Below are 26,811 nucleotides of genomic sequence, written 5' to 3'. Positions count from 1 at the left end.
CTAAACCTGGCTGCATGGCAGATACATTAGTCAAACAGGCAACACCTCTCTCTAAAGCTGTTATGGATGCCATTTTGGTGGCCAGGAGGCCTAGCACCAGGAAAGCTTACTCAGAAAAATGGAAGAGATTCTGCGCCTGGAACCAGGCTCAAAGCCTTGACCCTCTTGTTCCAAACATTCCTCAGATTTTACAATACTTAACTGAGATGCTGGACAGAGGCCTATCCTTCTCATCACTTAAGATCCACGCCTCTGCTATTTCAGCACATTACAACACGGATCCTCCTTTATTCTCTCATCCCTTGCTAAAGCAGTACCTCAGCGGGGCTAAAAACATATGACCACCCCGGAGATCACCAACACCAACTTGGGACCTCAATTTCGTTTTGGAAAAACTGACCCTACCACCTTTTGAGCCAGCCAATACAGCAGATGTAAAATTTTTATCATGGAAAACAGCTCTGCTCCTGGCAGTAACTTCAGCATGAGTCTCAGAGCTACAGACATTAATGGCAGTGGAACCTTTTATAATTTTTCATCAGGACAGAGTATCTTTAAGGACAAACCCTACCTTTATGCCAAAGGTGGTATCTAGTGTGGCTCTTAACCAAACCATCCACTTGCCAACTTTTTATCCAAACCCCCAGAATGAAGGGGAGAAACTTCTGCATTCTTTGGACGTACACAGGCAGCTACGCTTCTATTTGGACAAAACAAAGGCTTTCGGGAAAACTGAGCAACTGTTTGTAGCATATGCTGCAGGATCACAGGGCAAGGCCATCTCAAAGCAGACTATATCCAAATGGATAGGACACTGTATTCGGTACTGTTACACACCGCATGGAAAATCGGTCCCAAATAACATTAGGCCACATTCCACCAGGGCAACAGCCACTTCAACAGCCTTTCTCAGAGGAGTACCTACCAAGGAAATTTTGGAGGCTGCAACTTGAGTTCAGTGCACACCTTTACCAAGCATTACCACCTACCTCTTTACTCTACTCTAAATCCAGAGCAGGTTTTGCCACTGCAGTTCTGCAGGGTCTCTTAGCCAATCCTAACTCTTTATACACCAGCCACCCAACCTCAGCTTTGGGATTCTACCCAAGTGTAATGACTGCTGCAGTGTAACACGATGAACATGGTACAGTTTTGTACCTACCATAAATGTAGATGTTTGAGTGTTCACACTGCTGCAGTCCAGGTTACCCTCCCTCCATCCCCTCTGAACTAGCTGGACTTATCTATACCTTTCTATCCTATACAACCTTTGGGGTGTATTTGCTGGTATCTGAAGTTATTGTTTTTATTGTATATTTTTGATTAGCAATATATATTGCCTACCTACTTGGAGGCACCTGACATGACGTCAGAAGTGACAGCAACCGACGCCGGACCAAGACTTTGGAACTCAGGCCGACTGCGGGGACTGCCTGACGGCAGGATAACCCAAGTGTAATGACTGCAGAAGTGTGAACACTCGAACATCTACATTTATGGTGGGTACAAAACTGTACTATATGCAGCATCTCCAATAAAGCATGGTCAGAGAGAGCCTTGTATGCAAGGCAAAGATTGCCTCTGAGTAATCTGTATAAAGCAGAATAAAGTGACAGTGATTTGAGCCTATCCACATAGCACAGATGCTTGAGACCCTGAATTTTCCTTGAGGAATCTGTGGTCTGTCAATTGCTGCAGGTGCTTGGAAAGGAACATACCAAATGGGGAATTTTACTCAATTATTGGCCTGATGAGGGAAGAGTATAGGGAGATTATAACTTTTTTTTTTTTTTTTTTCTGGAGGCAATGCCCTTGCTTATGAGGTGAGCAATATAGAAGGCTGCTCTTTCCACTTTGGAGACATGGTGGTCAAAAGTAAGGTTGCTGTTAACCTGTGTGCGCAGGTTTCTCACCATTGAGTGCATACTTAGGGTGCTGCTATTGATGTGGTAGTTTGCAGGATCATTGCTCTTACTGAAAGGGATACGAATACCTTTTTTGCTTTGAGTTTAAGGCCATGACTTTGGCACCAGTCATTTGTTTGCTTAAGACCCTCTTGTAGGATGTTGACATTGTTTGGGGATTCTATGGCTGCTCCCAGTTTGCAGTTGTCAGCAAACTTTGTCAGCCACAGACCTTTAGATTTAGCGTGCACTTCAGAGAAATGGATTCCAAACAGTAGAGTTCCCAGGACCGATCCCTGTCTAACACTGCTGTTGGAGGTGGATTCCCCTATTTTGACTGTATGGGTTACATCAGTGAGCCAGTTTGCAGCCCACCTAATGAGATGAGGGTTGATACCCAGCTAGGTGAGTTTGTCTATGATGCCAGAGTGAGGAAGAGTGTCAAAGGCCTTGGATAAGTCTCAGTAGGCAATATGCACAGATTTCCACTCATCCAGGGCATTGGTGACTATCTCAGAAAAGTTCACTAGGTTTAACAGGCATAATCTCTCTTTGACAAATCCAAGCTGAGTAGGGTCAAGTGTTTGGAGATTACTTATGTCTTTGTTAATGAGGTCCATGAAGATTCGCTCCATGGCCTTGCAGATAAGGCTAGTCAGGCTAATAGGTCTGTAGTTCCTGGGATCCATGGAAGCACCACCTTTGTGCAGTGGGATGACAGTGGCTGTTTTCCATTCAGCTGGGATGAAGCCTGTGCTTAGACTTTGATTGAAAAGGGTACCTGATGGAGTTGCTAATTCTTGCTCGAGCCCATGGGAGATACAGCCTGGGATGTTATTGGGTCTGAGAGATGCTGGATTTTTGGCCTTAGAGAGGGCATTTAAGACCTGCTCTTTAGAGATATAAGGTGGGGGACAGTTGTTAGGAATGTTATGGGGTACGTGTGGTGGGGACGTGGTGAAGTGTAAACTGAACATGTCAGCTAGAAGGTTAGCTATGTCCACAGGCTCAGTATATGTGTTGCCACTAACTACCAGTTTGGTGCAAATCTGGGCCTTACCTTTGAGATTATGCTAAACAACTCTTTATGGTTGTCCTTTGTTGAGGAAGCTAATTTAGATTTGTAGTTTGCTTTGGAGGACTTCACAAGAAGTCCTGTTTGCTTGTTTAAGCTGAGGAGGGAATGTTTCCAGTTTAGGATTTGCTCCCTCTTACTCTTACAGCAGTTTCTTCCTTTTATTGTAACAGCAATTTCTTCCTTTTATTGTAACACCTGTTAATGTCAGTTGTCCAGCAGACAGGTTTGCCCTTCCTTGAAGACCTTTTTTGGTCCTAACTGGTACGGCTAAGTCAAAGCAGTCAAACAAGTGCTTATATAAAGCATTGGTGTAGAGCTCAGCATAGTTGCCCATTCCATTTGGGGGGGGGGGGGCTGCCATGAAGCTATTTATGCCATCCTATAAGAGGTTAAAATCTGCTTTGGAGAAGTTTTTTAGTGTAGTTGCTGCTGAGGGGGGGGGGGGGGGTGGGGTCAGGTGTGATGGTTACTTCAAATTATTAATTTGTGGTCAGATCTCACCAGGGAAGACCACACGGTGGGGGATACTACAGCGATCCTCCATATTTATAAGCACAAGATCCAGGATGTTTGCACCCCTTGTGGGGGTGTCAACCAGCTGGTCCAGGGCATTGCAGGTAACGGAGTTGAGGAGTCTTTGGGCAAGTTCATTTGAGCATGAGTAATTTACCCGGTCTGCGGATGGGAAGTTTAAAGTTGCCCAAAACCAGGTGTTTTGTTTGTATCTTGATAGATTCAAGTAGATCCAACTAGGCAGAGTGGGTATTCAAATTCATGGAGGGGGTCCTGTAGCTGGCAATGACTTGAGTATGTGTCCTACCAACAGTTAATTGCAGCTGAATTAACTGTTGTGAATCATGTTTGACCAATCTGGAGGTGTATTTATCTTTAATGAATACTGATACACCACCTCCTTTAGGTCTTCATACCTTCAGTTTGTGATCTGAACATGTGGAAAGAGGTGTAACCCAGTATGCCTGGGGTGCTGTCCCCAACCCTGAACCAGATCTCCGTGACTGCACAAATGTCTACATTCTCCACGGTGAGAACTATGCCCAGTGAGTGCAGTTTCATATTTAAGACTCTTAGCGTTTAGCAGCATAACCTTTAGTATTTGGATGGAATTTTTATGTTGGGAGTTTTGTCCTTGTGACACTGCCTAAAACAAAGGCACTATGAGGAGCCTTAGCCACTAGCTGACATCCCAGGAGTCAAAGAAAGACCATCTCTGGCAAACCATTGAGGTCTGTCAATCATGTTATCCCAGGCTGTCAGATACTGGATCCCCTTAAAATGACACCAGAAACTAAGCCAATTACTGAAGTCAATCATTTTCTGTTTGTATTGAGGCATCATACTAGGTGAAGGTAAAATGCTGCTTAAGGCTAGGGACATACCTGCCTGAGACGTAATCTGAGAGCTCAGTCACGTCTCTCCTCATATAGTCCAGGGAGGTAGGTCTCAAGTCCTTCACACCAACATGGACTATGACTGAGTCATCACAGTACCTGTTGTTGAGAGGTTTGAGTGCATGTGTTATGTGCGGATCCTGGCACCTGACAGACAGCTGACCTTAACCTTTTACTTATCCAGCCTAGTGAGAGGAAAATCTGTGTGTCTTACAATGGAGTCTCCTCTGATTAGTATGTTAGGTGTAGTGCTTTGCCTTAAGAACTTGGCAGGTGAGACACTAGTGTGTGTTTAGTGCTCTACAGAAGAGGTAAGATAAGTAGCATGCTTGTTTTTGGGAGGTCTCTGGTGTTCAAGTATGTTTCTAGTGTGGACCTCCGCATATGTAAGTATGTGTGTTGTGGGTATGAGTGGTGTAGGAGGTGAGCTATGCATGCTGACAAACCCACTCAGTGTCTGATGTACTGACTGGTATGAGAGAGAGCAAGGATTCAAGGTTCTTAATGTAGTTTCATCTCTGACATATATTAAGTTCTTGTTAGCTAGGATTAGAGGGTCCTCAGTTGCTACACTGCCTCAGGATGTCCATGTCGACCAAGCTGTCTGGAGAAATTGCGGGAAATTGTCCCTCCATAGTGGTAGGTAAGTTAATGTGTTCAAAAACTGAAGAAAGACAGGAGTAGGGAGGGTAGATGGTTAGGAAGAGAGGTCACAGCTGGGTGTGGCTAGTGGGTGAGAGTTTTGTTGGTACTTCAGAGGCTAGGCTCAGTGTTCCACTTGACAGCAGAGAAGGGCCGCACTACCACTGGAACAGGCCACACTACCACTGGAATGGCAAGCAAAGTGCTAAGGGAAAATTTAACAGCCAAAATGTTTGCGTCTTTCACTGTCAATGGTTACCACCACTATGTGGCTGTGCCCGCTGTTGGGCAGTGCGCAAACAAGTGCAGACTTGCGCAAATCCAGGGTTTAAGTAATAAACAAGAACAAAGTATTTTAATGAATAACCCAATAGCAAAGCTCAAAACTGAGCCCTGAACTGGTAACCTTCAATTGGATTAGACCTACTATACACTCCTCCCACAAGGCATAGGGGTTATAGTGCTCAATCCAACAAGTCTGAATCCAGTCCAGACTACAAGTGTAAGCGGAACGTCCAGTAAATAAAACAGTACAGTTTTTAAAAAATAAAATACAACTTCAGTAACTAAAACAGTGCAGTTCTTTAAGTAAAATAAGTGATTAAATGAACAACCGTCAAAGTGCAGGAAAAAAAAAGTTTAAAAATTAAACTTTTGTGTTTGTAGACACTCAGATGCCTTGTATTGAGCAGAGGTTGTGTGCCTAACTCTCTGGAGCTTTTTAAATCAAGCGCAGACCCGCACAATTGAAGGGTTTAAGTAATAAACAAGAACAAAGCAATTAAATGAAGAACCCAATTAAATGAAGAACCCAATAGCAAAGAACAAAACTGAGCCCTGAACCAGTAACCTTCATTTGGATTAGACTTGCTGTATGCTCCTGCCACGCGGTACAGGGAGGGCCACTCCAAAAAAAAGATATCCTAGTTATAGTGCTCAATCCAACAATCAGAACTGGATCCAGCAAATCTGAATCCAGTACAAATTACAGCCACAGAAGTGCAAATGGAACTTCCAGTAAATAAAAAGTACAGTTTTTAAAAAATTAAACTGATTTCCACTTCTGAGGTTGTCACAGTATCTCCTGTATGATCTCTTGTGTACGTGATCACCTCCATAAAAAAAAAAAAATGTCTTCGAGAGATTTTTATTACCCTACTGTCGTAGAAGTGTAGCTTTATTAAGCTTCATCCTGTAATCCTGAAATCCATTACCACAGCATCCATTTGCTTATGATCTGACTGGAGGAGTGTGATTTTTTTATATTACATGTTTTTTCCAAAGAGAAATAACATACTTACAGTTGCACAAATAATATTATAAACAATCTCTGGTTTTATTTGTGTGTTCTTTGGCAACCATGAAAGCACCAGGTAAATACTTTTATATTTCATTTTTTTTTTTTTTTTACTTAATTGACATCTTGATAGCTGTTAAGCAAGAGCTTTTGACAGAGATATTTTGACGGTTTCTTACCATCTTCATAATTATGATAGCAAGGTACTGGATCAAACTGCTGCAGTTTGACAGCTGTCCTGATAGCTGATAGTAAGGTACTGGGGTCAAACTGCTACAGTTTGACAGCTGCCCTGATAGCTTTCAGTCTGTTGCATTTGAAAACTGTAGCTCTCTTGTCAGTCTGTAAGGAATCGCGTCCATTTTTGTTATTGGTTTTCATGACAGATGTTTTTTGAGGTTTAATAAGTCGTATTTAAGCTTGTTTTGTAATGGCTGTCAAAATTCTGGAAGGCTAGTAGGCCATTAGCTTATTTCCTAAGCATATGAATGTAGTGAAAGACTGATTTCACTTGTTGCCAGATGATAACCAAAATGCCTTTTTACCTTTTTATATTGCTGATTTTTGTTCATAGGATTGTTAATAAATATGAAACTAGAAACCACCAGTACCTTTTTGTCACATTTATTGCTGATGTGATTGATGTTTATCATGTCTTGCAGATGTTCTTCATCCCACATTGCTGCAGTCCTAACACTTGGGGGTAGTCCGCTGTCCCAGTCGGCCCGAATACCAAAGTATAAGGCTGACGTCGGTCAGGGCGCACTTGTCTGACATCAGGACGTCAGGGTACAAATGCGCATGACCGACGTCATATCCTCAGTCTTTTTTGCCGCATGGTCCGATGCAGAAGCAGTTTTGCGAGTGCAGGTTGGCGTTCTGAAATTTTCTGAAGTCGGAGTTTCAGACCGAATCAAAGTTGGCTAAGTACCCCGTTGGGGAATATTTTGTTTTTTTCTTGCCTCAGTATTTAACCGGATGTCAGAAAAAGTGAATAACTGTATTTCTTGTGGGAAACAGATACCTCATAGGGATTACCATACCTTGTGTATACCTTGCTTAGGGCCTGAGCACGGCGTTGTTGGCTGTCGCTCTTGTGCTAGATTTAACAAACGCACTATTAAGAGAAGATTAGATTGTGCCAGGTTAGTTTTGGGAAGCGTTGTAATTACAACATGCCGCCGGATGCTCCGGCGCCCGCTAATCTAAAAAGCGCAAGGACAAAGCAGCAAAGCCTAGGTTGGAAGAACCGTCTGTCCCGGACGTTGGTTCTTTAGAGGGCTCGGTGGAGCCGGTGGTTCTACCAGAAGTTCCTTTGGATTCTCAGGGAGAGACTTTACTATTACAAGATGTGTCCTCTCAGGAGGTAGGCCAGGCTGAAGGGGCTTCTCAGGTAGCTGTTCTCCCCTCCCTTCCTAAGGTGGTTAGGCCCTCCCCTTCTGTTTCCAAGGCTTCTTCTAGAGGCAGGCCAGGGTTAACTTCAGTGGGGGTCTCCCCTAGTTCTTCAGGGTCTCTGCCTAAGAAACATATGCTTAAAATGGCAGAAGATTTGATTACTATGATTAGAGGTTCTATGCCCCCCCCTGATAAGAGGCCTAGGGTGGAACCTGAGCTTGAGAGTTTTGAGCAGTGTTCGAGGCTTCTGAGTCTTCGGCTGAAGACTTGCAGGAGTATCCTCCTTATTCTGATTCTGATGTAGATGATTCTACTCCTTCGCTTCTCCTCCTGAGGATTTTTTTTTTCAGAGACTCTTCATTCCATGAGGGAGCATTTTAAATGGGAAGGTCAAGATTTCTCTGATTCCAGGAAAAGGCTTAGGGAATTTTGTTTCTACCCCAGCATAGGCCTTTGGCTATACCTCCTGTTCTGGATGTGGTAGAAGATGTTTTTGCAGAGGCTTCCCTGAACCCTGATTCTTTGCCTCCTGCCCCAGTTAAACCGGACAGGTATTATAGGGTGCCTGAAGCTCATAAGTATCTTTTTAAGAGTCCTAGGGCAGACCCAGAAACTGTTTCTCAGGGCCCTAAAGGTGTTAAGGCTTCTGTTGTTATAAATCCTGTTCCTTCTGATAAAGAGGCTAGGGCTTTGGATAGATGGGGAAAGAAGGTGTATACTTCTTCCACTTTAGCCATGAGGGCTTTGAATTGCCAGTTTCACATGTTGAAATACCAAAATTATCTCCTTACACAATTGAAGTCTAAGGTAGATGCTCTGGCGGAAGGTATTGAGTGTAAAGAGTTGCAGGATTTAGTTCATGTTTCTGAACAGGTGGGTAAGCATTCCTTGCAATGTGGTTTTGATGCTGTACAGGCCTCTTCGAGGGTGGCAGCCACTGGTTCTGTTCTTCGCAGGCACGCCTGGCTGAGGGATCAGAATTTAGCCGAGCATGTAAAGACAAGGATTTTAGATGCTCCTTTACAATCTGATGTGTTATTTGGTTCGCCTGTGGAAGCAGTGTTAAAGAAAATGGAGGACAAGGCTAAGTCTATGCAGACTGTTAAAGATTTTTTGCAGGTTCAGCCACCGAAGTTTAGTAGAAATTGGCCTACTTAAGGGGTGGACATATCCTTCTTTTGATTCTCAGTCTAGGGGTAGATCTAGACGTGGTAGGGGCAGAGCTCAAGGTTCTTTTAGGCCTAGAACAGGGAGTTCACCTGCCCAGTCTTCTGGTGAGGGCAGGGGTCAGTCCTTTCGTAAGCAGACCCAATGACCTGCCTTTTCAGCTGCCAGAGCCTTCTCGTCTGGCAGCACCTTTGGGAGGAAGGCTGGCACTTTTCAAAGAAAATTGGAGTGTTATTACCCAAGACAGATGGGTATTGGATATCGTTCACCACGGTTACAGGTTTTATTTCCATACCTTGCCTCCTTTCAAGGGCATGCCAGACATTCCTCCTATACAAAGAAAAGAGGCTCACAAGCAAATTTCTCTGTTACTCCAGATAGGGGCCATTCAGCCGGTTCCTGTGCCAGAAAGGGGCCTAGGATTTTATTCTCGCCTGTTCCTAGTACCAAAAAGGGGAACACGTGGAGACCAATTTTGGATTTGTCTATCCTCAACACTTATCTGGACATTCCCAAGTTCAAAATGTTAACGTTACAACAGCTTTTACCTCTGCTGGGCAAAGATCACTGGATGGTAACTTTAGATCTCAAGGAGGCTTACCTTCATGTGCCTATCAGACTCAGTTGCAGGAAGTATGTGCCTTTTCGAACTGGGTAATCCCATTATCAGTTCTCTGCATTGCCCTTTGGCTTATCTACTGCCCAGAGTATTCACAAAAGTTCTGGCTCCAGTCATAGCTTTCTTCAGGCTAAAAGGAATACAAATCTATCCTTACTTGGACGACTGTCTGATTCTGGCTCAAGAAAAGGACGAGCTTCTTCAGCATCTGGAATATGTGATAGCAGTGCTAAGATGCCTGGGGTATTCTGTGAACGAAATAAAGTCCAGTCTAGTACCCTCTCAAGACATGTGCTTTCTGGGTGTGAGACTGAATACAGCAGCCCAGATGGCCTTTTAACCCCGGACAAACAAAAGAATCTTTCCCTTTACTTTCATCAACTATCTCTTCGGTCCGGGCTGACTGCAAGGACAGTCCTTCAAGCCTTAGCGTTCATGGCATCTTGTATTCTGGTGCTTCCCAATGCCAAACTGCATATGAGGAAGCTGCAATGGTATCTAAAAAATGTATGGACACAGCACTGCCAGGATTTGGACACTGTCATTCCAATAATACCTTGCATTCAAAAGGAATTTTTGTGGTGGGCTCAGGAATGTCACCTAAACAAGGGACTCTCTGTGACCCGGCCAGAGGCAAGTCAGATTCTAACGACAGATGCCTCAGACATAGCTTGGGGAGCTCATCTGAATGGAAAGTGGATACAAGACAAGTGGCCTGCCAGACTACAGCATCTACATATCAACATGAAGGAGATGTTAGCAGTCCAGTTTGCATTAATGGCTTTCAAGGAGTTACTTCTTCCAGGGCAGGTGTTGATTCTAACAGACAACACAACTGTCATGTGGTACATCAACAAGCAAGGGGAACACATTCTTATCCTCTATGCAGGCAAGCAATGATTTTGTGGGAGACTGCGCTCAGCCTGCAGCTAAATCTGCAGGCACGGTTTCTGCCAGGAGCACAGAACTCCTTAGCAGATGTGTTAAGCAGGCAAATCATGGATCCCCACGAGTGGAAACTGGATCTTCATGTATTTCGAAAATTGACAGTGTCATGGGGAACTCCAGACATAGATCTGTTCGCTTCTCCACTAAACCACCAGCTGCCAAAGTTTTGCACCGAAAAGGTTTCATCACACAGCTTGGAAAGTGGATGCTCTTTCGTTCAGTTGGGAAAATCTTCATGTGTATGCCTTTCCACCTCTGCCTCTCCTCCCAAAGGTACTCCTAAAGGTCAGACAAGACAAGCCAAGGATGATTTTGATAGCTCCAGATTGGCCTCGGCAACACTGGTACCCATTACTGAGGAATCTGGTAAGGAAGCCTCCATGGCCTTTACCTTTAATTCCACACCTTTTGTCTCAGAGGGACGGTCATCTACTCAATGTCAAGCTTCACTCTCTTCATTTAACAGCCTGGCATATTCTGTTTTGAACCACAGCAGGTCTCAACTTCCTCAACAAGTTTTGAATGTGATTATGGAAGCCAGAAGACCTAGTACACGTAAAGTGTATGCAGAAAAATGGAAGAGATTTTTATTTTGGAGTGCAGCAAAGGATTTGGATGTTTCTGAACCTAATTTGAGTGTGGCTCTTCAATATCTTACTGAGTTATTGGACAAAGGTTTGTCTTTCTCTTCCATTAAGATTCATGCTGCAGCAATTTCAGCTCACTATGATTGTGACCCACCATTGTTTTCTCATCCTTTGTTCAAGCAATTTCTTAGAGGGGCAAAGAATATAAGACCCCCGTAGAGCTCCTACTCCTGCTTGGGATCTCAATTTTGTGTTGGAGAAACTTACTCTACAACCTTTTGAGCCTCGGCTACTGCTGAATTGAAATACTTGTCATGGAAGACTGCTTTTTGTTGGCCATTACTTCTGCAAGAAGGGTTTCTGAATTGCAGGCCCTTATGGCGGTTGAGCCTTTTTTGATTTTCCATAAGGATAGGGTATCATTACGTACTAATCCTTCCTTTATGCCTAAGGTGGTTTCTAGTGTGGCTTTAAACCAAACTATTCATTTGCCTACTTTTTATGCAGATCCCCAAAATAGGGGAAAAGATTTTGCACACTTTAGATGTACACAGGCAGTTGCGTTATTATTTAAGCAGGACTAGGGATTTTAGGCAGTCTCAGCAGTTGTTTGTTTCTTTTGCTTTGAGTTCTCAGGGCAAGCCTGTGTCAAAACAAACTATATCTAAGTGAATTGGGTTTTGCATTGCATTCTGTTATTCCCATCATGGCAAGGAGATTCCAGCTGGGATTAGGCCTCATTCCACTAGGGCTACTGCCACTTCAACAGCATTTCTAAGGGGGGTGGCAACTAAGGATATTTTGGAGGCAGCTACTTGGAGTTCAGTGCATACTTTCTCCAAGCATTACCACCTTCCTCTCTATTCTAAATCCAGGGCTGGTTTTGCCACTGCTGTGTTGCAGGGCATTTTGGCAGCTCCTGCTTCATTATAGTTTAGCCATCCTCCCTTACCTCTGCTTTGGGATTCTACCCAAGTGTTAGGACTGCAGCAATGTGGGATGAAGAACATAGTACAGTTTTGTACCTACCATAAATGTAGATGTTCGAAGATCCACATTGCTGCAGTCCAATTTACCCTCCCTCCTTCCCCTCTGTGTTTAGGGGTGGTTGTGTGGGTGGGGTTCTATTTTTGTAAATTTGTATATATTGTATATATATTAGGTACAGGAGTGTTTGGTGTTTTTTGGTTTTGGCCTTATCTTTTTAGGGTCTTCTGACATCTGGGGCAAGAAAAGACTGAGGATATGACGTCGGTCATGCGCAATTGTACCCTGACGTCCTGATGTCAGACAAGTGCGCCCTGACCGACGTCAGCCTTATACTTTGGTATTCGGGCCGACTGGGACAGCGGACTACCCCCAAGTGTTAGGACTGCAGCAATGTGGATCTTCGAACATCTACATTTATGATAGGTACAAAACTGTACTTTTTGCTGATTTCATTGTCCCCAGCTAGTGCACTTGTTTTGATGTCCATTTTCATAAATTATTCAACTATCTTTGTTTTAAATGTGATTTTTAAGGCCATAAAATGGTTTTAACACACTTGGCTCAGTGCTGTCAACATCATGTTTCAATAAGGTTTCTTTTTTAACTTTCTAGTTTCTTAATGTCTGTATGTCAGTTAAAGAAGGGCCCCAAGTTATTTCATTTTGGCAAGGGTATTCTCAGAATAGCCAGTTGGTCTAACATTTTGCAGGTTAACTCCCGGGAAACAGTAGATGGTTAAACATCTTCCAAGGTTTGCATATTTTGGTGCACTTTCAGTAGTTTTTATCTTGGTGAGATTATATATGGAAGTACTAATTTTCCCCAAGTACACTACATGTCTCCTCAGTATCCTGGAATACCAGGATCTAATTTATAAATCTTCATATGCAGAAGCAAACGGGAGTGACATGGATGTTTTAGGACCAGTCTGCAGATAAACCTTTGCCAGATTATATAACCCCACGCACAACCACCTTCATTCACTACACTGACAGAATACTGTAGTTTCTTCTTCTCATGATGGGAAGATCTTCGGTTGAACATTTGATGGTCCCGGGCTTCTTCTAAGAGGAAAATAGATCTTGCATTTCGGTTCTTTATAACTGAATCCCTTATCTAGTCATTGTATGTTGTGAAAACACAAAATGCGAAGAAAGCACCCACGCAGTATCAATTTAAAAATCTAATAACTTTAAGAATCAATTTAGAGCATATAATTAGCGCATAAAACTTCGTTTTTTAACGTTTAGAAATTAGACTTAAACATCATAATCCTAATAATCATTTTATTTATGATTATAATTTTAATTCTAATTTTGTTCATATTTAATATTTAATATAAACATATATGTACATACATTTTTTATTCACATTTAAATACATTAATTATAAATACAATAGATCTAAAATAAACATATTTCAATAGGTTACAATCAAAATGGACAAATAACATCTTCGTTTTTAGTATTATTTTTACATTTTTATATGTTTAATAAACACTTTAGCATAAATATTTTATTGTTACAAAGACGTTATAATCATTTAATGTCGAGGACTCGCCCTTCTGGACAGAGTCTGAAGAAAATTTATCACTAGGTTCCCCTTTAACATCGGAATGAAGATTATTGCACGTCTTGAGTATGTTAAACATAGTTTAGCTTTACATGAGTATATAGTTGAATTATAAGTATTATGTTAAAAATTTCTAGTTGAATATGTTTAGTAGGGTTGTAGGTATATATGCAGTTTTATGTATAACTAGCCGTTTAGATAGCATAAGTCATTGAGAGCTTATGAATGTTATATAAACAACACTGATGCACCTTCTGGTTAATACGCAATGTGTGTTTTTAAGATTGATTGTAAGAATGATTTCATTTGTGATGTCACCAATTAATTATGACCCTATTTAAGGGAAAGATGACTTGTAATTGGGTGTTTTGTCTGAGGAAGGAAGGATACAAAGCCTTCCGAAAGTGCTTGTTTATAAATTAAAGTTCTAACGTTGAAGACCTGAGTCACTATATTTGTGAAAACATTCACTCATTGGATACATCATAGTTGCGGGATTATTGATACTGCGTGGGTGCTTTCTTCGCATTTTGTGTTTTCTACAGTCTGTCTGGCGATTTTGTGGTTTAACATTGTATCTTGTGAGCCTTGGTCTTTTTTGCTGTCGCTGCATCTTATGTTATGTTATGTGCTGTTGTGGCAAGCAAATTCTACCTGCAGATGAGCAATTAAGGTTATTGAGCCTGCCCACACCTCCACAACTCCCAAAAGTGCTCTGTCGGCACGAGTTTCAGTGATGCTTCCAGATGATAGCTAAGAAAGCTGAAGTTACCAAAGCTTCAGTAGGAATAAGGATCCGAAATATCCTAAAAGAGAAAAACATCCAAAACATGGACCAAACAGCAAAAAAAGGACCAGGACCTCGCAAACACCATTACAGTCTTGATTAAAGCCCACACTTGGAACTATAAAATGGGCAGCCAGATGGAAAAAAACAGAAATAATGTCCTAATGCCCTAACAAACTCACAAAAAGCATTATGGGAGTTGGAAAAGATGCTCAAAAAAAATTGAAAGACTTTTATTTTGAGGAAGTTTACATCAAGACTAGCAATAAAAACAGACTATTTCCAGATGATTATGGATTATAAAGATCTCAGTCTGGAACAAAGTAGGCAATGAATTACTTGTTAAATGGAAACATAACCTAAAAACAGCAGACTGTACACTTGTTGAAATCGTAATCGAGCACAACTGTTAACAGCAAATAACATCTGAGGAGCAAATCGAGCAACTTGTGGATTGACTGTATGAAAAAATAAGATTACTAAACATGAGAATTGCATTGAATGCAAAAAAAACCCGTCAGAAACCTTGTAAGGGATGCGTGAGACTACTTAAAAATGGAACATGCGTCCACTGTTTCAGCATCCACTCCTAGAAGAACATACTGGGCAGCAATTAACACTAACCCCACAAAATATAAAAATAAAATCAAGCTTCTTAACTCATTCCCTCCAGCACAACTATTTTGAGTGTGTTAAAATACCACCGATCCAAGAAGTAAGCAAATTTAATGAAACACTTAGTGCCTCTGCTTACACAGCAGTAAAAGCACTACAAAATACTGTTTGCTGTTCAGTTGTATTTGCTATTTTGTGTGTGTACCGGGACTGGCTTGACCCTTTAAAAAAAAAATTAAGTTATCACCTTACAGTTCAAACAAATATTCATATCTTTGGTACCATAAGTGTTGCAAGAAAACTGTAAATAGCAAATTATTTGGGATAAATTAGTCTTTACATTGGTGCATTCATTAAGGTTGATGCTTTAAAATGGATTTTATAAACCAAAATAAAGGCAGTGAACAATAATTTTGTAAGGTTGTATAGCTTATGATATCTTCGTAACCATTCAAGCAAGACAAATACTGCCAGCACGATTTTCTTCGTACATTTGTGAGCTTTCATACGAGACTATGCAGTTCTGTTTGTTACCTGAATGGTGAGATATTTAGAGCAATATGAAAATTATTACAATACAAATAAACAGTATACAAATAATATTCAATATCTCTTCAGCTGCGTTAGAGGTCAACTGTCAATACATTTGTGTTTGACATCATGCATGCTTTAAGATGAAAATTTCTGATATCTTGCATGTAGCATGGTTTTGGAATTATTAATGCAAATATGAACAAGCAGTATTTGACTCCTGGAGCCATTAGTAGGCAGGAACTGCAGAAATGCCTGGAGGCGCACTTGGCTGTAATCAGTTGGGAAACAGACAACAACAGTGGGGAATCAATAAATGGTGAGACTCATGCCCCAACAGGTGGAAAGCCAAACTGAAGAGCATATTTTTCAGATGGAACAGGGAACCAGTCCCCTAGACAAAACAACGATTAGCAGCCTGTCCCAAAAACAAGTATGTTTCCAAATGAAGCCACCTCTAAGACACAAGGACAAGCCCCAGAAAGAATACAGAAATACTCCCAGCCACCTGCCCCAGTCATCACTTCACCTGAGTAACAAAACAAAAAAATGAGTAAGATATAGTTATTACCCACAGCCCAAAGTCAAGTAAGCAGACCCACCAAGAGACAAACCACAGAAGACCAGGAGTAGGCACAAACAGAGCCCCTCAAGGACCACAGAACCCACCATCCAACCAAGCAAGGTAAAGATCTAGAACAATTCCCACACACCTGAGAAAAAGCGGTACTGAGCAAGGGACTGACATAAATATCCCACTGCAGAAGCAATCCTATCTGCCTTAGGGCATTTATAAGCCTAGCCAGAGTGTGTTTGGCTTTTGCCACCCATTTTAAAATTAATTTTGCTATGCCCTTTTTCGAGGTTAGTATACTGTGCCTCTGTCTAACAGTGACACAGAAGTGATACCCGGGGTAAACCTACGATCCCCCATCCACTCATCAAGATTCCTCTTGAAGAGAGTCAATGAGGGACTCTGCCTAACCTGGACTGGGATTTTATTTCAGAGTGAAGGGAGCCTCTGAGTTATGAGTCTGTCCCTCCAGCATGTCCTATTTATTTCAGTGCTGAGGTTCAAGTCTCTCGAGCGCGTAGCTCTATGGGATTTGGATTTTCTGAGGTGCAGCATGTCCATTAATTCCGGGTTGGACATGGCTTTATACGTCAGGCACAGATCGCCTCTGAGCAGGCGGTATGCCACTGAGTAGAGCTGGAGTTTCTTTAACCGGGCAGCATATGGCATCTGTTTGAGCCCTTTGATCCTCTTGGTGAGGTACTTTTGGGGTCCAGTTACTGTGTCTGGTAAGGTACATCCCAAAAGGGGCATTGTACTCAATTATGGGCCTGATGAGGGATGAGTAAAGAGGCACGATGACCTCCCCTGATCTAGATGTGAATCCATTCATGATTAGGTGGGCTATATAAAATGTTTTTCTAACCACTTTAGCCATGTGGTTGTCAGATGAGAGATTGCTATCAACTTGGGTCCCCAGGTCCCTAATTACTTCTTCCATACTTAATGGATTACCACCTATGTGGTAATTTGTGGGCACTTTGTTTTTGCCAAAGGGGATGACTATACACTTTTTGGCATTTAGCTTGAGGCCATGGCTCTGGCACCAGTTGTCTGTTTCTATGAGGCCCTTTTGGAGGATGCTTGTGTCGGCTGGAGAGTCTATTATGGCGCCCAGTTTGCAGTCATCTGCGAACTTGGTCAGCCACAGTCCTTCCGTGTTTGCCTGTACCTCCGAGAAATATATACTGAACAGGAGAGGTCCCAGGACTGAGCCTTGTGGGACGCCACTTGTAACTGGTATGGAGTCTGACGTGGCTCCAGCAATTCTAACCATGTGGGTTCTGTCCTTGAGCCAGTTTGCAACCCATCTAGTGACATAGGGGTTTATATTTAAGTTTGTGAGCGTATCTACAGTGCCCAAGTGGGGTATTGTATCGAAGGCTTTTGCGAGGTCCAGGTAGGCTGTGTGGACCACCTTCCCCTCATCAATGGCCTTGGTGACTGTTTCAAAGAAATTGACCAGGTTTAAGAGGCAGGATCTGCCCTTAACAAAGCCAAACTGGTTAGGATCCAGTGTCTGTAGGTCCCCAATATCTTTTTTTTATGAGGTCCATGATGATCCTTTCCATAGCTTTGCAGACCAAGCTAGTCAGGCTTATGGGGCGATAGTTTCCAGGATCCGTTGAGGCACCACCTTTGTGGAGAGGGACCACTGTTGCTGTATGCCACTCTTTGGGTACATATCCTGTGGTAAGGCTGAGATTGAACAGTAGTTTTATGTTTGGGTTTAGCTCTTCTTGGAGTTCATGTAGGACGCAGCCCGGGACACCATCTGGTCCCATTGATGCTGTGTTTTTTGCTTTGGAGAGGGCGGCTCTTACCTGAGCATCTGAGATGTCAGGGGGGCACCACTCTGCTGGGATAGATATTTGCCCTTTTGGTGGGGAGGGGGGGGAGAAGTTTGCGCTGAACCTGTCAGCTAGGATGTTGGTGGGTTCGGTGTATTTTTTTGTCATTTTGGACTAATTCTGAGCATATCTGGGAATTCCCACCCAGGTTCCTAACATAACTAAAGAAAGCCTTGTGATTATCCTTAGTGTCCTGTGAAATTTTTCTCTCTAAGCTGGCCTTAGACGATTTTATGAGTGCCCGTAGTTTTTTGCTAACACTGATCAGAGATGCCTTCCCTTTTTGGGATTTTGCTCTATCATGAAGTAGCTTCCTCCTTCTATTGTATAGTTTGTTTATGGCTGGGGTCCACCAGACAGGACGTCTGCCTTTGGAGGATTGGGTCTTGGTTTTATTTGGGATTGCATGATCCATGCATTCCTGAAGGTGTTCATAGAATGCGTTTATAAAGGATTCTGCGGTCTGGGCCATATTTTCCACAGGCCCGGGGGCTTTGAAGGATTCCACCTCAGTTTTGAGGAGTGTGAAATTTGCTTTAGAGAAGTTTTTCACTGTGGTTTTCTGGGCAGGGGGTGGGGTCGGGATGTGAATATCCAGTGAGATTAGTGTATGGTCTGATCTTACCAGTGAGGGATACACTTCTGGTCTGGAGCATAGAGTCCCCAAGTTGGTGATGATTAGGTCCAGTATGTTTTCCCCTCTTGTGGGAGTGGTAACAAGTTGTTCCATAGCATTTGAGTATAAATTCTAGGAATCTTTGAGCTAGGGTGTTGGCGCTAGAGTAATGCTCCCAGTCTATGTTTGGGTAGTTGAAGTCGCCCAATATAATGGTGTTTGGAGAGACCTTCATATTTTCCAGTGTTCTCAGGAAGGCCGAGTGGGGTTCCTGGCTTTGGGAGGGTGGTCTGTAGCAGGCTATAAACTGGAAGTCAGTTTTACCCACTGTTAGTTGCACATGGATAGTCTCTGATGCTTCGTGCTGTGCCATCAACCTGGAGGTGTGGGTATCTTTGATGAATATTGATACTCCCCCTCCTTTTCTGGTTCGGTCCAAGTTTTGGGGCCGAAAAGCATGGTATGAGGTATAACCTGGTAGTGCTGGGGTGCTCTCGGCAGCCTTGAACCAGATTTCTGTTACTGCACAGATATCGATGTTCTCCATGCTAAGGAGAGTTTCGAGTGCATGCATCTTGAGGTTTAGACTTCTGGCGTTGAGTAGCATTATTTTTAGTTTCTTATCCCTTGTGATCCCTGTGGAGGTGGGTTTGTCTTTTGAGCCTTGCCTAAAAAAGGCACTATGGGGGTAGCAAGAGCCTTTGCCAATGTCCGAAAGCCCAGGGGTGACAGGTGCAAGCCGTCCCTAGCGAAGCATCGTGGCTTGTCGAGCATGTCATCCCAGGCTGGCAGGCATTGGATCCCCTTTGAATGACACCAAAACTTAAGCCACTTGTTGAAATTGATCATCTTGTCTTCATATTGTGGCATCATCCTTGGTGAGGGTAAGATGCTACTCAATGTCAGGGTCATACCGGCCTGGGCCACATGCTCAGAGAGCTCCTCTATGTCTCTTCATGTAGTCCAGGGAGGTACGTCTCAGGTCATTCACACCAGCACGGACAATGTTTGAGTCATATTTGTACTTGCCTTGGAGTGACCCGAGTGCTTGTGTTATGTGGCGGATCCTAGCGCCCGACAGGCAGCTCACCGTGACCTTCTCCTTGTTCAGCCTGGTGAGCGGGACGTCCGTGTGCCTGACTATAGAGTCACCTATTACAAGTGTATCAGGTGTGTTGTTTAGCCTTAAGGGCTGTGACTGTTCAGCACACTGGCTTTGTGAGCTGTGTGTTGCATGTGTTTTGTTTTGGGGTAGCGGTTGCTTGGGTGTCTGCTTTGGAGGTCTCTGCTGCTTAGGCAGATTTTTATTTAGAGCCTCCGAGTATGTTTTTGTGTGTTTGTGCTTAGTTTGCTGTCATGGTAGGTCTATGTGAGACTGGAATTGTAGTGAGTGTGGTTTCCTTCTCCTCCTGACAGGTTTCGCCAGTACTGAGTTGAGAGAGCTTAGCCTCCATTTTGGCTATATGGTTGCATCTCTCACATGTGTTGGAATTTGTTGGGAGGAGGAGAGGGTTTTCTGTGTACATGAGGCAGCTGTAACATTGCCTCAAGATTCCCGGATTCACCAGCTGGACCGGAGAGGAGATTGACAACTGACCTTTGGGCATGCTAGAATAGTATTTGGAATTCCTTTATAATTGGAAAAAAAAGGGCCAATGGGGAACAAGGTACTCGAGGGGAGTTTGTGAGGGTGTAGTGCTTTTAATTTTTTAGTGCTGACTTGTATAATTGCTTTAGTGAGCAAGTGCCAGGTAACTTAAATGCAATGTCTTACAGGTAACTTAAATGCAAAAATTACAAACAGTAACTTTCTTTCAAGTGAAACAAGGAAATAAGTACAGTAAGCAATGCAGATGTCACTGGGGATCCACAGAAGCGCTGAAAAGCCACGTTTTAGGTGGAATTAGCGTTTCAGGGAAATAACAAGCAAACAAGCATACAAACAAAGCTAGATTCAGCAGGCCTGGATCTAGTCTATGCTACAGCAAACAAGGTGTACCAATTCCAGTAAGAAACAGTTCAAATATGCAGGCACTATAAGCCTTTAACCAGAAATTCCCAGCTCAGACTGGCAGAGTCCAGCCTCTCCTCCCACAACAGTGTAGACCACGAACCTTCTTAATGTAAAATAACTGGCCTGAAGCCCAAGTGCTTAAACCAGAACTAATACACTTTTAGAATAACAGACACTGTGCCCTCAATCAGCAGTTCCCAACTTAGAAGGATGTAAGCTACCTGTCCTGCCACCACAGTGCAGGCCACAAACCTTCCTAATGTAAAACAACTGGTCTGAGCCCAAGTGCTTAATCCAAAAGACTTAGAATGATAGCTACAATTTAATCAAGTTACTACCAAGCAGTAATAACTACAATTGAATACTTTAAAGAATGCCTGGATTAGTGCTCAAGTTATACAAACAAAACTAGATTCAACAGGCCTGGATCTAGTCTATGCTACAGCAAACAAGGTGTACCAATTTAGTAAGAATCAGTACATATATGCAGGCACTATAAGCCTTTAACCAGAAATTCCCAGCTCAGAAGGGCAGAGTCCAGCCTCTCCTCCCACAAGAGTGCAGACCACGAACCCTCTTAATGTAAAATAACTGGCCTGAAGCCCAAGTGCTTAAACCAGAATTAATACACTTTTTTAGAATAACAAACACTGAGCCCTCAATCAGCAGTTCCCAACTTAGAAGGATGTAAGCTACCTGTCCTGCCACTACAGTGCAGAGCACAAACTTTTCTTAATGCAAAACAACTGGTCTGAAGCCCAAGTGCTTAAACTAAAAGGCTTAGAGTGAGTTACACCAAGCAGTAATAAATACAATTGAGTACTTTTAAGATGATGCAAAAGCAAAATAAAGTAGGAAGAAACACAAATACAGTAAAAGCAGATACATTTTTTTTTTTTTTGAGTGAGCAAATGAGATGGGCCCAGGAGGAGTATCCAAGTGCAAATTTACAAGAGGGGCGGGCAGTTTCAAAGCCACCAAGACAAAAACAGGGAGGGTGGGTGGGAACCTACTGAAAAAACAGTAGACTTCCAGGTAGATATTGCTCAATGCAACACAAACAAATTACTTTAAAAAGTGCAGATAAAAGTTACTTAGCTACACTTATGCGTTCAAGTTGATATCATGCAGGTCTTAACCGGCCAAAGCTCACAGTTTAAATTTTTGTGAAAAGCTGAATTTGAAAGTGTTCTATTCATATATGAGGAACAAAGCCATTACTGAAGTAGAGGACAAGCAAGCAGTAATGCCCAACGGGGTGTTTGTTAATGTGTAATTCTTGCCCAGGGGTGTTATGAAGCCTGACGCCACAGGTGAAGGGCCTCTACACCCATGGAAGGGTGTTAATTACACATTAACACACCCAGGGGAGGGCATTATTGCTCTTTAAGAATGGACTGTCTGCAAAATTGTGCTTTTGCTTTACCTTTTTTTATTACTATATTTTGTTAATATATTTTTGATGTAAAATAAGTCCTTCACCTAATGTTTCAGACTTTCTGTAGTATATCTTAATGGTGTTGGAGGAAGCATTTTACATCCAAAATATAACAGTTTAAAAAAATAATCCGTTATTTACTTTATTTTTTTGGTCCCTTACTCCTAAATCTTTTGGTTCATTGGCAGTCATTGGAGACTGAAGTTACTAAATAATGACATGCATTTGAGTTTCAGACTTTTATTTCCTTCAGAAAATTTATGCCAACACAAATCCTTTAGTTAGGCAACTTTGTAATTTTATAAGAGCAGTAATTAAAATCTGTTTCTATTTTAGAGCCTTTGTTCCTCCTTTATTTTATGCTTTATCCAGATTTCTTCAGCTAAACGGTCCAGAGGTATGCAAACCTCTTTACTGCTGCTTCTGCTATTAGCTATCTGACTCACTCGCTCTCAAACACACACCTCTACTTCAGAAGATGCATGCTAATGGAAACCCTGTTATACTAGCAGCTTTCTAAGTTTATAAGAGTAATATTTAAAATCTGTCCCTATTTTTGGTCCTTTGTTCTCTTATTTGTGTCTTTGTCCATATTTCTTTTCCTAAGAGGTTGAGAGGTACGGAAACCTTGTAACAGATGCTGCTGCTGCCAGTTGAAAGCACCATCGCTCTCTCGCTCGCTCTCTCTCTTCTGCCCGTTTCATTTATTTTTCTATACTCGCTAAACAGCAAAAGCGCATATTAGCCAGGGTAAAATAATAGCTGTCTATCTCTCTCTCTCTCTCTCTCTCTCTCTCTTGTTCTCATACACGCATATTGTCTCTCACACAGACATAAATGCACTTTTTTTTTTCTTTTATTTTTTTCTTTTATGAAGCGCTGCTTAGCGAGCATAAAATAATGGCCGGCATTAGGTTTTTTTTTTTTCTGTCCGAATTCCACGGCAGCTTGATATACTGCCATGAAGCAGCGTACTCATTTTTCAGCAGGCATTACTTGTACATTAATACCCTGCTGGAGAATGTTCGATCTCCAATCAGGGTTCTGATGTGCAGTTTGCCCATTCTCTAATAACAAGGAAAATCCCTTTAGAGAGGACTCGAGATGGAAAAGTTGAGTACTTTACTGGAAAGGCTCACCCAGACTCTGCTACAGTTTGCTGTGAGGGAAAGGTTAGTTTGCTTTTTATTTGTTATATTTTATATTACTTTATTGCCTTTTTCTATTTTGTATACAGTGATTTGTTTTCTTTACACTGTTTTGCACTTGTATTCTGCTTTTAACTGCATATTAAAACTTGAAAAGAGACCACAGCTCTGTCTCTTGTGAGTCTGACAGAAAATTTTCCCATCCTCCCACCCGGTTACTGTTATGTTCTTAGACACCACTGTCTTTCTAGTTGCCTGCCCCTTATGTTAATTTCACCATATATCTCATTTCCTCTCTGCTTTTACTGACTGGTGTGAGTAAACACAAATTATCCTTTTGTGAAATCACTCCCCTTCAACTATTTAAATTTATTGGTCATCTTACTGTATTCCATAGTACCAGAATACAAAAGTGATCACGCCCTTTCAATCTAGCTTGCTGTTTTAAAAATAGTGACTCTCCACTAAAACTTAACTTTTAGACAGGTAAAACTTAAGTTGCCTACTTTCACATCTTAACTCCTCTAGTGCACACTGCAGTGTTTAGGATCAGCCATTTTTTCATCTTGCCTTTAAGCATCTATTGCAAGACCACTAGTTATTGGATAGCCCACATTCTGCCTCTCAGTAGTCATTTTTTATTTATTTATTTTACATTTGTTTAACCAGGGTTGTCTGAACCGAAAAAGGCCCTTTTTCAGCAGAGGCCCGGGGAGAAAAGTTCCACATAGAAAAATTACAGATACATTTAGATATTTGGACATTATCCGTATACACACAAATTACAATAGACATGTATGCAGCACATCAACAGTTAGTGGAGAGAACAAACAAGAAAATATTAATTTAAAAATAAAGGTAATTAATAGATTTGTTGTGTACAGCTGAAATTTGGAACATAGGTAGAATACGTACATAGTACACTGGTACAGTACATACACAGTACATTAGCCAGTGTTTGTGAGTAAGAGTGAAAACTATTATCAAGTACTCTAGGTTTAGTATGTGTACCTTATCCACTTTCACTAGCCTAGGGAGCAGTCATGGCACTGCCAACTTTGTTTGAGATGTTGCCTAATGAGGTTTTTAAAGGATGCTTTGGACAATGTGTTTTGTATGCTAGTGGGGAGAGAGTTCCATTTTTTAGCCATTGAACTACTATATAATGCGTCTCCAAAGCTATTGTAGCTGTTGGTGACTTCTAGTAGTATGCTTGATGATCTAAGAGGCCTTTTGGCTGAGTGATGTTGTACTAAGTTTTTGAGGGCAGAACACTTATTGTGGAGGTAATAGATAGAATGACAGAGACAGAGCTGATTGTAGGTTAGGAGGTTAGGCAGTTCAAGCCAGTGGAGCTGTCTCAGAACAGTACAGTGATGAATTCTATATGAGCAATTTGCCACAAAGCAGGCAGTTCTGTTATAGCAGTCATCCATTTTGCTTAGTTGAGTTTTGTTGAGATTAGTCAGAATGGGAGATGCATAGAGTAGGGTGTATAGAAGTTGGGAGCGAGCAATGGCTGATTTTGTGTTGTTGGTAAGAAATGGTTTGATACCGTAGAGTGATCCCAGTTTGGCATGTACTTTTTTAATAGTGAAGTTGAGATGACTGTTGTGTGGAGGTATGGAAGTCATTTGTTAAGATTGTGAATAGTAGTGGTCCTAAGACAGAACTCTGTGGGACTCCTATAGTTATGGGTAGCTGAGGAGAGAGAGAATTTTCCCATTTCACAGCCTGGTACCTGTCAGTTAAGTAGCTTTGGAACCAGGTAAGAGTGGAATTTGATAGGTGATATTGGTTTAGTTTGTTTAGCAGGACTTTGTGCGAGATGGTGTCAAATGCTTTGGACATGTACAAAAGAGTTGACACCTGCAGGCCTTCATTTTTGAGATGGTTTATTGTGTCTGTGAAGCAGAGGAGGGCTGTATTGGTACTATGGGCAGGTCTGAAACCATATTGAGTAGGTGACATGATGTTGCTAAGAGATATTTTAGCACCTGGGTATGGATGCATTTTTCTAGGATTTTGGCCAGGGGGGAAGAGTAAAGCAATGGGTCTGTAGTTGAGTTCAGTGGAGGTCCTGCCTTTATGTATGGTTGTAACATAGGATATTTTCCAGAGTTTGGGCACATAGTTTTCAACAATTGATCTGTTTATGAGAGTGGAGATTGGGATAGCAATAGCATCTGCTGTGAGTTTCAAGAAATAGCTGGGGAGTAGGTCGGCTGCTGCTGATGAGGTTTTTAGTTTGGAGAGCATGCTTTTGATTGAAGTGGAAACTGTTTTGGGGGTAAAGCTTGTATTAGTGTAATTTGTGTTGGGGGGGGGGGGTAGTGAGGTTGGAACTTTCCTGTGATACCAAGGACAGAATTGGGTTCACAAAGTGGGAGTTGAATTGTGTTTCGATGGGAACTTTAGTGTGAGGGGTGGTTGGTTTGGAGGTAGCCTTTTGGGTGGGTTTTAGTTGCTGGTTTACATTTTTCCAAAATGTTTGGGGGTTGTGTTGGTATTTAGTTTGTAATGTTGTGTAGTAGGATTTTTTGTCCAGCCTAATGCATTTTTTTGCACAGTTCTTTGTACTTAGGCTTTGTGTTTCTTTGTTTTTCTTTTGATAGTAAAGCCAGGCAGTGTCTCTTGACTTGAGGATTTGTTTGGTTTCTTAATGAGCCAGGGGTTTGTAGATGTTCTAACCTTGATTTTGCGCAACGGAGCGACAGTGTCTAGGTGTTGTAGAAATGTTTTGTTGAAGTATGAGAGGGTTTTTAGGGGGGGCCAATCACAGTTACAGAGTAAAGTATTGAGGACCTCAGGAGAGAAATGTTTTGTGTGTTTGTAGTGTATTTATAGTTAGTGGTTTTGCATATGCTTGTTCTACTATGTATAAGGTATGTTATGTTGTGGTCACTTAAGGTGTCTGGGAGACTGCCTGTGTGGGGGTAGAATGTGGGGTTGTTAGTTAGGACCCTGCCAAGGATGGATTCCCTTTTAGATTTTATATTACATCTAGTTGGAATTTGGACTAGCTGCTGGTAGCCATGGAGATGTATTAGATTACTTGGTGATTCTGATATACAGGTGAACCACTCTAGGTTGAAATCCTCCAGAATAAGGGTTTCTTGTGAGTATGTGGAAGAACACTAGGATAAGAAGTCTTCAAGGCTAGCAGGTGTATTACCAGATGGAATATAGATCACAATTGTGGTTATGACCTTTTTAGGGTGAAGTTGAGATAAGTATGTCCCAGTTATTGGGAGAGGGGTAGGAGTTTGGTAATTGATGTACAGTTGTTGGACTTGTACAGTAAGGCAGTTCCACCCCCTTTAAGAAGTGGTCTGTCTTGTCTAATGATATTGTAGCCAGTAGGGAGACCCTCTGAGTTAGCTATGTTTTTATTTAGCCAGGTTTCTGATAAAGCAACTATGTCTGGGGAGTAGTGTACTGTTGTGGCCTGGAGTTCAGGTATTTTATTTTTGATACTTCTAATAATATTTAGCATTAAAAGATGGTTGGTTTTGCTACTGTTGTTGTTTTGCTACTGTTGTTGATTTGCCCAGGGATGAAGATAGTGGGGGTGTTATGTTCTGACATTTGTTTTGGAGCAGTTTGTGTTTTGACAGGATGGATTTAGGC

At 42.0% G+C, this 26,811-nt stretch overlaps 1 protein-coding gene across 2 annotated transcripts in view; it reads left to right on the top strand.

Moving 5' to 3' along the window:
* TMEM14C (transmembrane protein 14C) overlaps nt 1–26,811 on the top strand; it is a 223,756-nt gene that overhangs the window by 61,303 nt on the left and 135,642 nt on the right. The gene's annotated exons all lie outside the window — the stretch shown is intronic.

The sequence above is a fragment of the Protopterus annectens genome, chromosome 3.part0 (assembly GCF_019279795.1).
Source record: "Protopterus annectens isolate FY-2018-M chromosome 3.part0, PAN1.0, whole genome shotgun sequence".
NCBI lineage: Eukaryota > Metazoa > Chordata > Ceratodontiformes > Protopteridae > Protopterus > Protopterus annectens.
Note: the sequence above shows the minus strand (reverse complement) of the source record. Positions and strands in the feature narration are given on the sequence as shown.